Source organism: Hippopotamus amphibius, chromosome 3, assembly GCF_030028045.1.
Source record: "Hippopotamus amphibius kiboko isolate mHipAmp2 chromosome 3, mHipAmp2.hap2, whole genome shotgun sequence".
Lineage (NCBI taxonomy): Eukaryota > Metazoa > Chordata > Mammalia > Artiodactyla > Hippopotamidae > Hippopotamus > Hippopotamus amphibius.
Window position 1 is genome coordinate 124510165 of NC_080188.1, and position 13524 is coordinate 124523688.

Genomic DNA, 13524 nt, shown 5'->3' on the forward strand with positions numbered 1-13524 from the left:
GCCAGGTCACATGGTATAAGATTGCGTCAGACGTCAGAGGGTAGGAGGAATCGCTGGTCCCATGACTGACTTCAGTGCTGCTGAATGAACCCCCTGGGGAGGAATTAGGGGAGAAGACACAACAATTCATGGTTGGTCCCTTTAGCTCTCCGGTGGTTACTCCCTGGGCTTGGCAGATGTGGAAACTGACCATTTTCCTGAAAGGGGCTTTTGTAGTTTCCTCAGAAGTACCCTGCAGGGGCCAAAGTTCTTGCCTGCAAGGGCAAGTCTTCTCCTCCATCTGGTTGCGAGTGTTTCCTTAGTCAGTCCTGGTTGTCTGGGTACCATCTGTCTGTTGGAATTCTAGACAGAACTTACAAATAGCTCCTGGCCAGCACCCTCCTGCCTCGCCCACATCTGGTCCAGAATAAACTTGTGCCCATTCACGTCCCAGTGTTGCTGTAAGAGTAGTTTTCTCCCAGTGTAGCTTCCTTTCTTCCTTTTTTTTTTTTTTTTTTGTTTGTTTGTTTGTTTCATTTTTTGTTTTGTTTCAGTTCTATTGATATAACCTCTGATGCCAGTTCTCAAGCTCCTCAAACCCAAGGAACATGCGGCAACTTTAAAAGGTGGGTTACTTGAAGCCCCGACTCTCACACAGCATAAGGTGATGTGGACACATGGTATATAAACTTGGAAACTGATCATGTAGAAAAAAGAGGAATGAGGAAAAACAAACACAAGAAAGCAAAGCAAAAACACCCAGTTCCATTAAAAGTTAAAGAAACATAAATTAAAAAATTGGAAAGTGTAGAAATAGCCAGATAAGATGGAAGAACTAGTTCCAAGTATATTGCTAATGACCGTAATTATGAATGGACTAAGCTTGCCAAGTCAAAGACAAACATTACACTGGATTAGACAACTAATCCAGGGAATACTGTTTACAGCAGATGCAACTGAAATATAAGGACGCAAAGACTGAAGTTAAAAACATGGACATTTTAAATGATAACTTGTCTGGTGTCTTTGAGAAGTTAATGTTATTGGGAATTCCCTGGGGGCACAGTGGTTAAGAATCTGCCTGTCACTGAAGGGAACACAGGTTCCATCCCTGGTCTGGGGAGATCCCACAGGCCACGGAGCAGCTAAGCTGGTGCTCCACAACTACTGAGCCTGTGCTCTAGAGCCTGTGACCCACAACTATTGAGCTCGTGGGCCGCAATTACTGAAGCCCACGTGCCTAGAGCCTGTGCTCCACAAGAGAAGCTCCCCCTCTCTGCAACTAGAGAAAGGCCGTTCTCAGCAATGAAGACGCAACACAGCCAATAAGTAAATAAATTAACTTAAAAAATAATAAATTTTTAAAAAGTTAATGTTAGCAAGGAGAAAAATTCAGGGTATAAATTATCCTAGACTAAAAGTCATGTTGGAGACAAAACAACTAAATGTGAAAAACAACTATAAAAGTAATTTGGGATAATTGGGGAAATGTGAATATGCACTGGGTATTCAAGAGTATTAAGGAATAATTCATTTTATTAATGTATAAATGATATGAGGTGTATGTAAAACACATGACCTAATTTAAACACAGATGCAGATAAAGCAAGTATGACAAAACAATAAGTTTTTAGTATATGCAATGACTATATGGTTGGCCGATGTCCTAGTCTTTCCACTCTTTCTGTACAGTAAAAAATGTACATAGCAAACATTTTTAAAATATCTGAAATTTGAACTTGAACATTTAAATAAAATAGGACTTTGAAACTAATTCAACAAATTACATAATAAATTTTTAAAATTAAAAGAAGAGAGATATGATAGGAAAATACTAATTAAAAACTGGTAAATTTGTTAATACTAATGAACTAAAAGCTGGTATTACTCTATTGACCTTAGAAAATACAGGCCTTAAGCCAAAAATGATTACTAGACAGAAAGAAGATAAAAAATGTGACATAATAAGAAATATATTTGGTCTTTGTCCTTGGTTCTTGGCCAGAGCTCCTAAAACCCTTGGAAATTCCCAAGTGATAGGCATCTTTTTTGCTATTCCTAAGGAGCACCTTTTGGTCAACCTGTTTGTCCTAATGAGGTGACTTAGGGTGGGGACCCTAAGATAGCCTTAGGATGGGGCTGGTCATCAGTAAGAGGAAGGAATTAGAGGGTTGGAACTTTCAGGCTCCTGATCTCTAAGAAGGGGAGGTGAGGGGCAGGGGCACTGAAGACTAAGTTCTATACAAACTCTTGAACAAGGAGACTTGATGAGCTTCCTGGGTGGTGAACATGTCGAGGTGTCGGGAGAGTAGGTGCCTGATGAGGGTGTGGAAGCTCCTTGCTTCCCTCTGCCCCCACACTTTGCCCTATGCATGTCTTCCATTTGGTTGTTCCTGAGTTGTATCTGTTATCATAAACTGGGAAACATAAAGTGCCTTCCTGAGTTCTGTAAGCTGTTGTAGCAAATTCTTGAATCTTAGGAGAGGTTGTGGGAACCCCTGATTTTTAAGACATTGACAGAAGCACAGGTGGCCGGGGACTTGCAAATGGTGAAAGGCATATGACGGCCAAGGAGGGCAGTCTTAGGGGGCTGAGCACTTAAGCTCTGAGGTCTGTGCCAACTCCTGATCGTTGGTGTCAAAATTGAACTGAATTGTTGAACACCCAGCTGGTGTCTGGAAACTCAGAAAATTAGTTGCTCGTGTTGAAAAATGCTCCAATAAATTTCTGATGAAAGTTTCAACTCACTGGGAAGGTGTAAAAATTCTAACTTGTTTGCACCTAATAAAAATCCTAGAATAGATAGTGAGACTTTTGGCCTATTGTAAACAGGAAAGGAAAAATTCACCATGATAGTGGGAAATCTAAATACACCTCTCTCAGGAACTGATAAATCAAGGAGGCACAAAAGTCAGTAAAGATACAGAAAATGTGAAATTTTTACCAAGAAGCTGATTTAATGAACAGACATAGTACAATTGTGAATACAGATTCTTTCTGACCACACACAAAGGAATGCTCATGAAAACTGACCATGTTCTCGGCCTTGAAGCAAGTCTCAACCAAATTCAGTGGACTGGTGACATAGAGACCATCTCTTCTAACCATAATGCAATTAAGTTAGAAATCAATAATAAAGAGATAGCTAGAAAAACTCTATCCTTTTAGAAATTTTAGAACATATTGTTAGGTAAATTATGAGTTGAAAAAGAAAACACGATGAAAACTAGAAAATATTTAGAACTGGATGATAAATTCTATTTTTTTGTAGCATGAATTCTTACTTGAAGAAAGAAAAAGGTACAAATTAATGTTAATCATCCAATTGAAGAAGATAGAAGAAAGTTATACGGATGGCCAACAGGTACGTGAAAAGAGGCTCAACAGCAGTCACCATCAGGGCAATGCAAATCAAACCTACCATGGGGTATCACCTCATGGCTATTTTCAAAAAGGCAGGAAATAACAAGTGTTGGTGAGGATGTGGAGCAAAGACAACCCGCCTCCACTGCGGGTGGGAATGTAAATTGGCGCAGCCTGTATGGAAACCATCATGAAGGTTCCTCAAAAAATTAAAACTAAAACTACCATGTGATCCAGCAAATCCCTTTCTGGGTATTTATCCAAGGAAAGGGAAAATGGTTTGAAATTAGACGCCTTCTTCCAGGTCTCTGTTGAGATGCCGTGGAGCCAGGATTTGGAACCGAGCTCACAAGGTCTGAAGGCCCAGCTCTCTCTGCTGACAGGTTGACACAGTGTGGATCATTTACAAACAGGTTCTGTTTCAGACATTTCTACTACACCCTGTCACTTGGCACATTTTCAAAACAAGAGAGGGTTTATAAGAAATTGCAACTCAAATGATACAGGAAAAGCCCCATTCTACAGTAAGTAGAGGTGTATGCTATTCTATTTCCACAAAGGGACAAATTAATCAGTTCATCAGAACATGATAGTGAGCTTAGTTTACCAAAGAATATATCTCTAAGCTGAAGGCTGATTGATTGATTGATTGATTGATTGATTGATTTTCTTTTAAAAAGTGTTTTATTGAGGTACAATTGACATAATAAACTGCATATATTTAAAGTGTACAATTTGATTTTTTTCTTATTAGTGGTCTGTTTTACACTATTATTGTATATATGCCAATCCCAATCTCCCAATTTATCCCACCCCAAACTCCCCACACCACACTCCCCTCCCCCTACGCTTTCCTCCCTTGCTGTTCATATGTTTGTTCTCTACATCTGTATCTCTATTTCTGCCTTGCAAACTGGTTGATCTGTACCATTTTTCTGGATTCCACATACATGTATTAATATATGATATTTGTTTTTCTCTTTCTGACTTCACTCTCTATGACAGTCTTTAGGTCCATCCACATCTCTACAAATGACCCCCCTTCATTACCTTTTATGGCTGAGTAATATTGCACTGCATATATGTACCACATCTTCTTTATCATTCATCTGTCAGTGTACATTTAGGTTGTTTCTGTGACCTGGCTATAGTAAATAGTGCTGCAATGAACATTGGGGTGCATGTGTCTTTTTTTTTTTTTAATTTTATTTATTTATTATTTTTGGGGGGGTACACCAAGTTCAATCATCTGTTTTTATACACATATCCCCGTATTCCCTCCCTCCCTTGACGCATGTGTCTTTTTGAATTATGATTTCTCTGGGTATATGCCCAGTAGTGGGATTGCTGGGTCATATGGTAATTCTGTTTTTAGTTTTGTAAGGAAACTCCCTACTGTTCTCCATAGTGGCTGTATCAATTTACATTCCCACCAACAGTGCAAGAGCATTCCCTTTTCTCCACACCCTCTCCAGCATTTATTGTTTGTAGCTTTTCTGATGAGGCCCATTCTAACCAGGGTGAGGTGGTACCTCATTGGAATTTTGATTTGCATTTCTCTAATAATTAGGCATGTTTAGCATCTTTTCATGTGTTTGCCATCTGTATGTCTTCTTTGGAGAGATGTCTATTTAGGTCTTCTGCCCATTTTTGGGTTGGGTTGTTTGTTTTGTTTTGTTTTGTTTTTTTGATATTGAGCTGCATGAGCTGTTTATATATTTTGGAGATTAATCCTTTGTCTGTTGGTTTGTTTGCAAATATTTTCTCCCATTCTGAGGATTGTCTTTTTGTCTTGTTTATAGTTTCCTTTGCTGTGGAAAAGCATTTCAGTGTCATTAGGTGCCATTTGTTAATTTTTGTTTTTATTCTCATAACTGTGAGAGGGCAGTCAAAAAAGATCTTGCTGTGATATATGTCAAAGAGTGTTCTTCCTATGTTTCCCTTTAAGAGTTTTAGAGTGTCTGGCCTTCCATTTAGATCTTTAATCCATTTTGAGTTTATTTTTGTGTATGGTGTTAGAGAGTGTTCCAATTTCATTCTTTTACATGTAGCTGTCACATTTTCCCAACATCACTTATTGAAGAGAATATCTTTTCTCCATTGTTTATCCTTGCCTCCTTTATCATAGATTAGTTGACCATAGGTGCGTGAGTTTATCTCTGCCCTTTCTATCCTGTTCCATTGATCTATATTTCTGTTGTTATGCCACTACTATATTGTCTTGATTACTGAAGCTTTGTAGTATAGTCTGAAGTCAGGGAGTCTGATTTCTCCAGCTCAGTTTTTTTTTTCCCCCTCAAGATTGCTTTTTCTATTCGAGGTCTTTAGTGTCTCCATACAGATTTTAGGATTTTTTTGTTCTGGTTCTGTAAAAAATGCATTGGTAATTTGATAGGAATTGCATTGAATCTGTAGATTGCTTTGGGTAGTATAGTCATTTTCACAATATTGATTCTTCCAATCCAAGAACATGGTGTATCTCTCCATCTGTTTGTGTCATCTCTGATTTCTTTCATCAGTTTTCTGAGTACAGGTCTTTTATCTCTGTAGGTAGGTTTATTCCTAGGTATTTTATTCTTTTTGTTGCAATGGTGAATGGGACTGTTTGCTTAATTTCTCTTTCTGATCTTTTATTGTTAGCATATAGGAATGCAAGACATTTCTGTGTGTTAATTTCACATCCTGCAAATTTACCAAACTCATTGATTAGCTCTAATAGTTTTCTGGTGGCATCTTTAGGAGTTTCTATATATAGTATCATGTCATCTGCAAACAGTGACAGTTTTTCTTCTTTTCCAATTTGGATTTCTTTTATTTCTTTTTCTTCTCTGATTGCTATGGCAAGGACTTCCAAAACTATGTTGAAAATAGTGGAGAGAGTGGACATCCTTGTATTCTTCCTGATCTTAGATGGAATGCTTCAGTTTTTCACCCTTGAGAATGACCTTTGCAGTGGGTTTGTCGCCTATGGCCTTTATTATGTTGAGGTAGGTTCCCTCTATGCCCACTTTCTGGAGAGTTTTTATCATAAATGAGTGTTGAAGTTTTCAAAAGCTTCTTCTGCATCTATTAAGATGATCATATGGTTTTGCTTCTTCAATTTGTTAATATGGTGTATCACATTGATTGATTTGTGTATATTGAGGAATCCTCGCATCCCTGGGGTAAATCCCGCTTGATCATGGTTTATGATCCTTTTAATGTGCTGCCGGATTCTGTTTGCTAGTATTTGTTGAGGAATTTTGCATCTAAATTCATCAATATTGGTCTGTAATTTTCTTTTTCTGTGGTATCTTTGTCTGGTTTTGGTATCAGGGTGATGGTGGCCTTGTAGAATGAGTTTGGGAGTGCTGCTTCTTTTGAAATTTTTTGGAAGAGTTTGAGAAGGATGGGTGTTCGCTCTCCTCTAAATGTTTGATAGAATTCACCTGTGAAGCCATCTGGCCCTGGACTTTTGTTTGTTGGAAGATTTTTGGTTACAGTTTCAATTTCATAACTTGTGATTGGTCTGTTCATATTTTCTATTTCTTCCTGCTTCAGTCTTGGAAGTTTATACCATTCTAAGAATTTGTCCATTTCTTCCAGGTTGTTCATTTTGTTGGCATATAGTTGTTTGTTGTAGTGTCTTATGATGCTTTGTATTTCTGTGGTGTCCATTGTAAGTTGTCTTGTTTCATTTCTAATATTATTGATTTGAGTCCTCTGCTTCTTTTTCTTGAAGAGTCTGGCTAAGGGTTTATCAATTTTGTTTATCTTCTCATAAAACAGCTTTTAGTTTCATTGACCTTTGATACTGTTTTCTTTGTTTCTATTTCCTTTATTTCTGCTCTGATCTTTATGATTTTTCCTTCTACTAACTTTGGGTGTTGTTTCTTCTTCTTTCTCTTGTTTCTTTAAGTGTAAGATTAGTCATTTATTTAGGATTTTTCGTTTCCTGAGGCAGGATTGTATTACTATAAACTTCCCTGTTAGAACTGCTTTTGCTGCATCCCACAGGTTTTGGATCATCATGTTTTTGTTGTCATTTGTCTCCAAATGTCTCTATTTTTTTGACTTCCTCTTTGACTTCTTCAGTGATCTCTTGGTTATTTAGTAGAGTTTAGCCTCCATATTTTTGTGGGGTTTTTTATGGTGTTTTCCCTGTATTTGATTTCTAATCTCATAGCATTTTGGTCACAAAAGAGGCTTTCTACAATTTCAATTCTCTTACATTTATCAAGGCTTGATTTTTGACCCAGGATGTGATCTATGCTGGAGGATATTCCCTGTGCACTTGAGAGGAAAGTGTAATCTGCTGTTTTGGGATGAAATGTCCTATAAATATCAATTAAATCTATCTGATCTATTGTGTCATGTAAAGCTTGTGCTTCCTTATTAATTTTCTCTCTGGATGATCTGTTCATTGGTGTAAGTGGGGTGTTAAAGTCACCCACTAGCATTGTGTTACTGTCGATTTCCTCTTTTATAGTTGTTAGCATTTGCCTTCTGTATTGAGGAGGCCTGATATTGGGTGCATATTTATTTATAATTGTTATATCTTCTTCTTGAATTGATCCCTTGATCATTATGCAGTGTCCTTCCTTGTCTTTTGCAACATTCTTTATTTTAAAGTCTATTTTATCTGTTATAAGTATTGTTATTCCAGCTTTCTTTTGATTTCCATTTCCACATAATATCTTTTTCCATCCCCTCACTTTCGGTCTCTATGTGTCCCTAGGTCTCAAGTGGGTCTCTTGTAGACAGCATATATACAGGTCCTGTTTTTGTATCCATTCAGCCAGTCTGTGTTTCTTGGTTGGCACGTTGAACCCATTCACATTTAAGGTAATTATCAATATGTATGTTCCTAGTACCATTTTCTTAATTGTTTTGGGTTTGCTTTTGTAGGTCTTTTTCTTCTCCTGTGTTTCCCATTTAGAATAGTTCACATTTGTTGTAGGGCTGGCTTGGTGGTGCTGAATTCTCTTAGTTTTTCTGTGTCTGTGAAGCTTTTGATTTCTCCATCAAACCTGAATAAGCTCCTTGCTGGGTAGAGTATTCTTGGTTGTAGGTTCTTCCCTTTCATCAGTTTAAAAATATTGTGCCACTCCCTTCTGGCTTGCAGCATTTCTACTGAGACCTTATGGGCGTTCCTTGTAAGATATTTGTCATTTTCCCCTTGTTTTAATAATTTTCTTTTTCTTTAATTTTTGTCAGTTTGATTAGTATGTACCTTGGCGTGTTTCTCCTTGGGTTTATCCTGCCTGGGACTCTCTGCACTTCCTGGACTTGGATGGCTATTTCCTTTCCCATGTTAGAGAAGTTTTTTTCCTTTTTCTTTTTTCTTTCTTTCCTTTTTTTTTCTTTTTTATTAACTGCATTGGGTCTTTGTTGCTGTGCATGGGCTTTCTCTGGTTGTGGCGAGCAGGCTACTTTTTTGCAGTGTGCTGGCTTCTCGTTGTGGTGGCTTCTCGTTGCGGAGCACGGTGTCTAGGCACATGGGCCTCATTAATTGTGACACACAGGATCAGCAGCTGTGGCTTATGGCCTTAGTTGCTTCGCAGCATAGTGGATCTTCCCAGCACAGGGATTGAACCCATGTTCCCTACATTGGCAGACACATTCTTAACCACTGCACCACCAGGGATGTCTGCAAAGTTTTCTCTTGTAAACACTTCAGGTATTTTCTCTGGTTCTTTCTCTCTCTCATCTCCTTCTGGGACCCTTAAAATTTGAACGTTGGTGTGTATAACTTGTCTCAGAGGTCTCTTACGTTGTCTTCATTTCTTTTTATTTATTTATTTATATATTTATGTATTTGTGTATTTATTTATTTATTTTACTTCTTTTTTAAAAAATTGAAGTATAGTTGATTTACAAAGTTGTATCAGTTTCATGTGTACAACAAGGCAATTGGTTTATACACATACATATAAACATACATGTATTTATTCATTTTCAGATCCTTTACCCTAGTAGATTATTACAGAGTATTGAGTAGAGTTCCCTGTGCTATACAGTAGGTTCTTGTTGGTAATATATTTTAAATATAGTAATCTGTGGGTGTTAATCCCAAACTCTTAATTTATCCATTCCCCCAAAATTTCCCTTGGTAGCTGTAAGTTTGTTTTTGAAATCTGTGAGTCTGTTTCTGTTTCATCAATAAGTTCATTTGTATCATTTTTAACAATTGGATTTCACATATGAATGATATCATATGATATTTGTCTTTCTTTGTCTGATTACTTCACTTAGCATGAGAATCTCTAGGTCCATCCATATAGCTGTAAATGGCATTATTTCATCCTTTTTTGTGGCTGGGGAATATTCCATTATATATATGTACCACATCTTTTTTATCCATTTCTCTGTCGATGTACATTTAGTTCACTTTCATGTCTTGGCTACTGTAAATGGTGCTGCAATGAACATTGTGGTGTGTGTATCTTTTTGAAGTATGGTTTTCTCCAGATATATACCCAGGATTAGGACTGCTGGATCATGTGGTAGTTCTATGTTTAGTTTTTTAAAGAACCTCCATACTGTTCTCCATCGTGGCTCTACAAATTTACATTCCCACCAACAGTGTAGAAAGTTTCCCTTTTCTCCGCACCCTCTCCAGCATTTATTGTTTGCAGATTTTTTTTAATTCCATATGCATGTGTTAGCATATGGTATTTGTTTTTCTATTTCACTCTGTATGACAGACTCTAGGTCCATCCACCTCACTACAAATAACTCAATTTCATTCCTTTTTATGTCTAAGTAATATTCCATTGTATATATGTGCCACATCTTCTTTACCCATTCACCTGTTGATGGGCATGTAGGTTGCTTCCATGTTCTGGCTATCATAGTGCTGCAGTGAACATTATGGTACATGTATCTTTTTGAATTATGGTTTTCTCAGGGTTTATGCCAAGGAGAGGAATTACTGGGTCACATGAGGGTTCTATTCTTAGTGTTTTAAGGAACCGCCATACTGTTCTCCATAATGGCCATATCAATTTACATTTCCACCAACAGTGTAGGAGGTTTCCCCTTTCTCCGCACCCTCTCCAGTATTTATTGTTTCTAGATCTTTTGATGATGATGGCTATTCTCACCAGTGTGAGGGGATACCTCATTGTGACTTTGATTTGCATTTCTCTAATGATTAGTGATGTTGTGCATCTTTTCATGTGTTTGTTAGCCATATCTATGTCTTCTTTGGAGTAATATCTATTTAGGTCTTCCACCCATTTTTGAATTGGGTTGTTTTTGTGATATTGAGCCGCATGGGTTCATTGTATACTTTGGAGATTAATCCTTTGTCCGTCGATTCGTTTGCAAATATTTTCTCCCAACCTGAGGGCTCTCTTTTTGTCTTGTTTATGGTTCCTTTTGCTATGCAAAAGCTTTTAGGATTCATTAGGTCCCATTCTTTTATTTATTTATTTTTATTTCCATTATTCTAGGAGGTGGGTCAAAAAGAATCTTGCTTTGAGGTATGTAATAGAGTGTTCTACCTATGTTTTCCTCTAAGACTTTTACAGTGTCTGGCCTTACATTTAGATCTTTAATCCATTTTGAGTTTATTTTTGTGTGTGATGTTAGGAAGTGTTCCAATTTCATTGTTTTACATGTAGCTGTCCAATTTCCCAACACGATTTTTAGAAGAGGTTGTCTTTTCTCCATTGTATATTCTTGCCTCCTTTGTCAAAATAAGGTGCCCATATGTGCGTGGGTTTATATCTGGGCTCTCTATCCTGTTCCATTGATCTAGATTTCTGTTTCTGTGCCACTACAATACTGTCTTGATCACTGTAGCCTTGTAGTATAGTCTGAAGTCAGAGAGCCTGTTTCCCCTAGCTCCATTTTTCCTTCTCAAGATTGCTTTGACTAGTCAGAGTCTTTTGCATGTCCATGCAAATTGTAAAATTTCTTCTTCTAGTTCTGTGAAAAATGCTGTTAGTAGTTTCATAGGGATTGTGTTGAATCTGTAGATTGCCTTGAGTAGTATAGTCATTTTGACACTATTGATTCTTGCAATCCAACAATATGGTGTATCTTTCCATCTCTTTGTATCATCTTTGATTTCTTTCATCAGTGTTGTATAGTTTTTGGAGTACAGGTCTTTGGCCTCCTTTGGTAGGTTTATCCCTAGATACTTTATTCTTTTTGATGTGTTAGTAAATGGGATTGTTTCTTTAATTTCTCTTTGTGATCTTTCATTGTTAGTGTATAGGAATGCAAGAGATTTCTGTGCATCAATTTTGTATCCTGCTACTTTACTAAATTGATCGATTAGCTCAAGTACTTTTCTGGTAGCATCTTTAGGATTTTCTCTGTATAATAAGTCATCTGCAAAGAGTGACAATTTCATTTCTTCTTTTCCAATTTGGATTCCTTTTATTTCATTTTCTTCTCTGATTTCTGTGGCTCAAATTTCCAAAACTGTGTTGAATAATTGTGGTGAGCGTGGACACCCTTGTCTTGTTCCTGTTCTTAGAGGGAATGCTTGCTGTTTTTCACCTTGAGAATGATGTTTGCTGTGGATTTGTCATATATGGCTTTTATTATGTTCAGGCAGTTTCCATCTATACCCATTTTCTGCAGAGTTTTTATCATGAATGAGTGTTGAATTCTGTCAAAAGCTTTTTCTGCATGTATTGAGATGATCATATGGTTTGTGTCCATATGATCCATGTGATTTTTTAATATGATGTATCACATTGATTGATTTGTGTATGTTGAAGAATCCCTGCATTTCTGGGATAAAGCCCACTTGATCATGGTGTATGATCTTTTTAATGTGTTGTTGGATTCTGTTTGCTAGTATTTTGTTGAGTATTTTTGCATCTATATTCATCAGTAATATTGGCCTGTAATTGTCTTTTTTTGTGACATCTTTGTCTGCTTTTGGTATCATGCTGATAATGTCCTCATAGAATGAGTTTGGGAGTGTTCCTCCTTCTGCTATATTTTGAAAGAGTTTGAAAAGGATAGGGGTTAGCTCGTCCCTAAATGTTTGAGAGAATTCACCTGTGAAGCCATCTGGCCCTAGGCTTTTGTTTGTTGGAAGGTTTTTAATCCCAGTTTTAATTTCAGCACTTGTGATTGGTCTGTTCATATTTTCTATTTCTTCCTGGTTCAGTCTTGTAAGGTAGTACTTTTCTAAGAATTTTTCCGTTTCTTCTAGGTTGTCCATTTTATTGGCATATAGTTGCTGGTTTTAGTCTCTCAAGATCCTTTGCATGGTGCTGCCACTGGGGCTCCTGCAAGCCAAGCAGAGAGCTACTGCTGAGTCACACGCAGGAAGAGGAGCCACTGTTGTAGCCTCTCTCTCCCCACACACCAGTGCCTGCAGACAAACAATAAAGGAAGCTATCTCCAGGGCTGGCTGCCATGTACCAGTCAATGAGTGATAGAAAATGCCTCAAGGGGTGCCCTTGTGTGCCTGCAGCTGAGTGCCAATAAGTGACTGGCCAGGGCTGGCCATCACTAGGGCCATATCGCTTACACCTGTGGCTGCAGGCTTCCATGAACATTTGGTGTCACTCCCAGGGCTCCCACAATCCAAGCAAGGTGCTACTGCTGACTCAGATGCAGGGGGAGGAGTCACTATCATACCCTATCTCTTCCCACACATTAGCACCTCAGACAAACAATAAAGGAAGCCCTCACTAAGGCTGACCCAGGAGCTCCAAGGCAGCCTCAGGACTATACTCTTGTGGGCGGACCACATGCAGAAGTAGGGATAAAACCAAAGTTGAACACCAGGGACAGGAGGACTAAAGAAGAAGAATGGAAATCTTTCCATCAGCTGTACAAGCTGAAGAATAAATCCCTGTGACCAGCGAAGTAGACCCTGTATCTTTGGAATATCTGAGTAGACAATGAATGTTCCCACAAGTGGAAAAGGTCTAGCTCTGGCAGCTGTGGACTTTGAGGGCAAGCACATGCAGGAATTGGGCCAGATCAGAGCCTCAGTGGACCCCACAGGACCCACAGCATGTCTAGAGCCCAACCCAGAGGCAGAGGAGGGCCTCTTGGGGAGGCGGAGGTGGCCTATGGCTCAAGGTGTGTACAAGGACACTTACAGATGAGACCCCAAGGAAAAAGAAGTATTATTTTTTTTTTTTTTGAAGCCAGGAATATGACTTTATTTGAAAACTCGGCAGGCCAGTGTCTCCAAAAAACCTTCTTATCTGGGTCTGGATG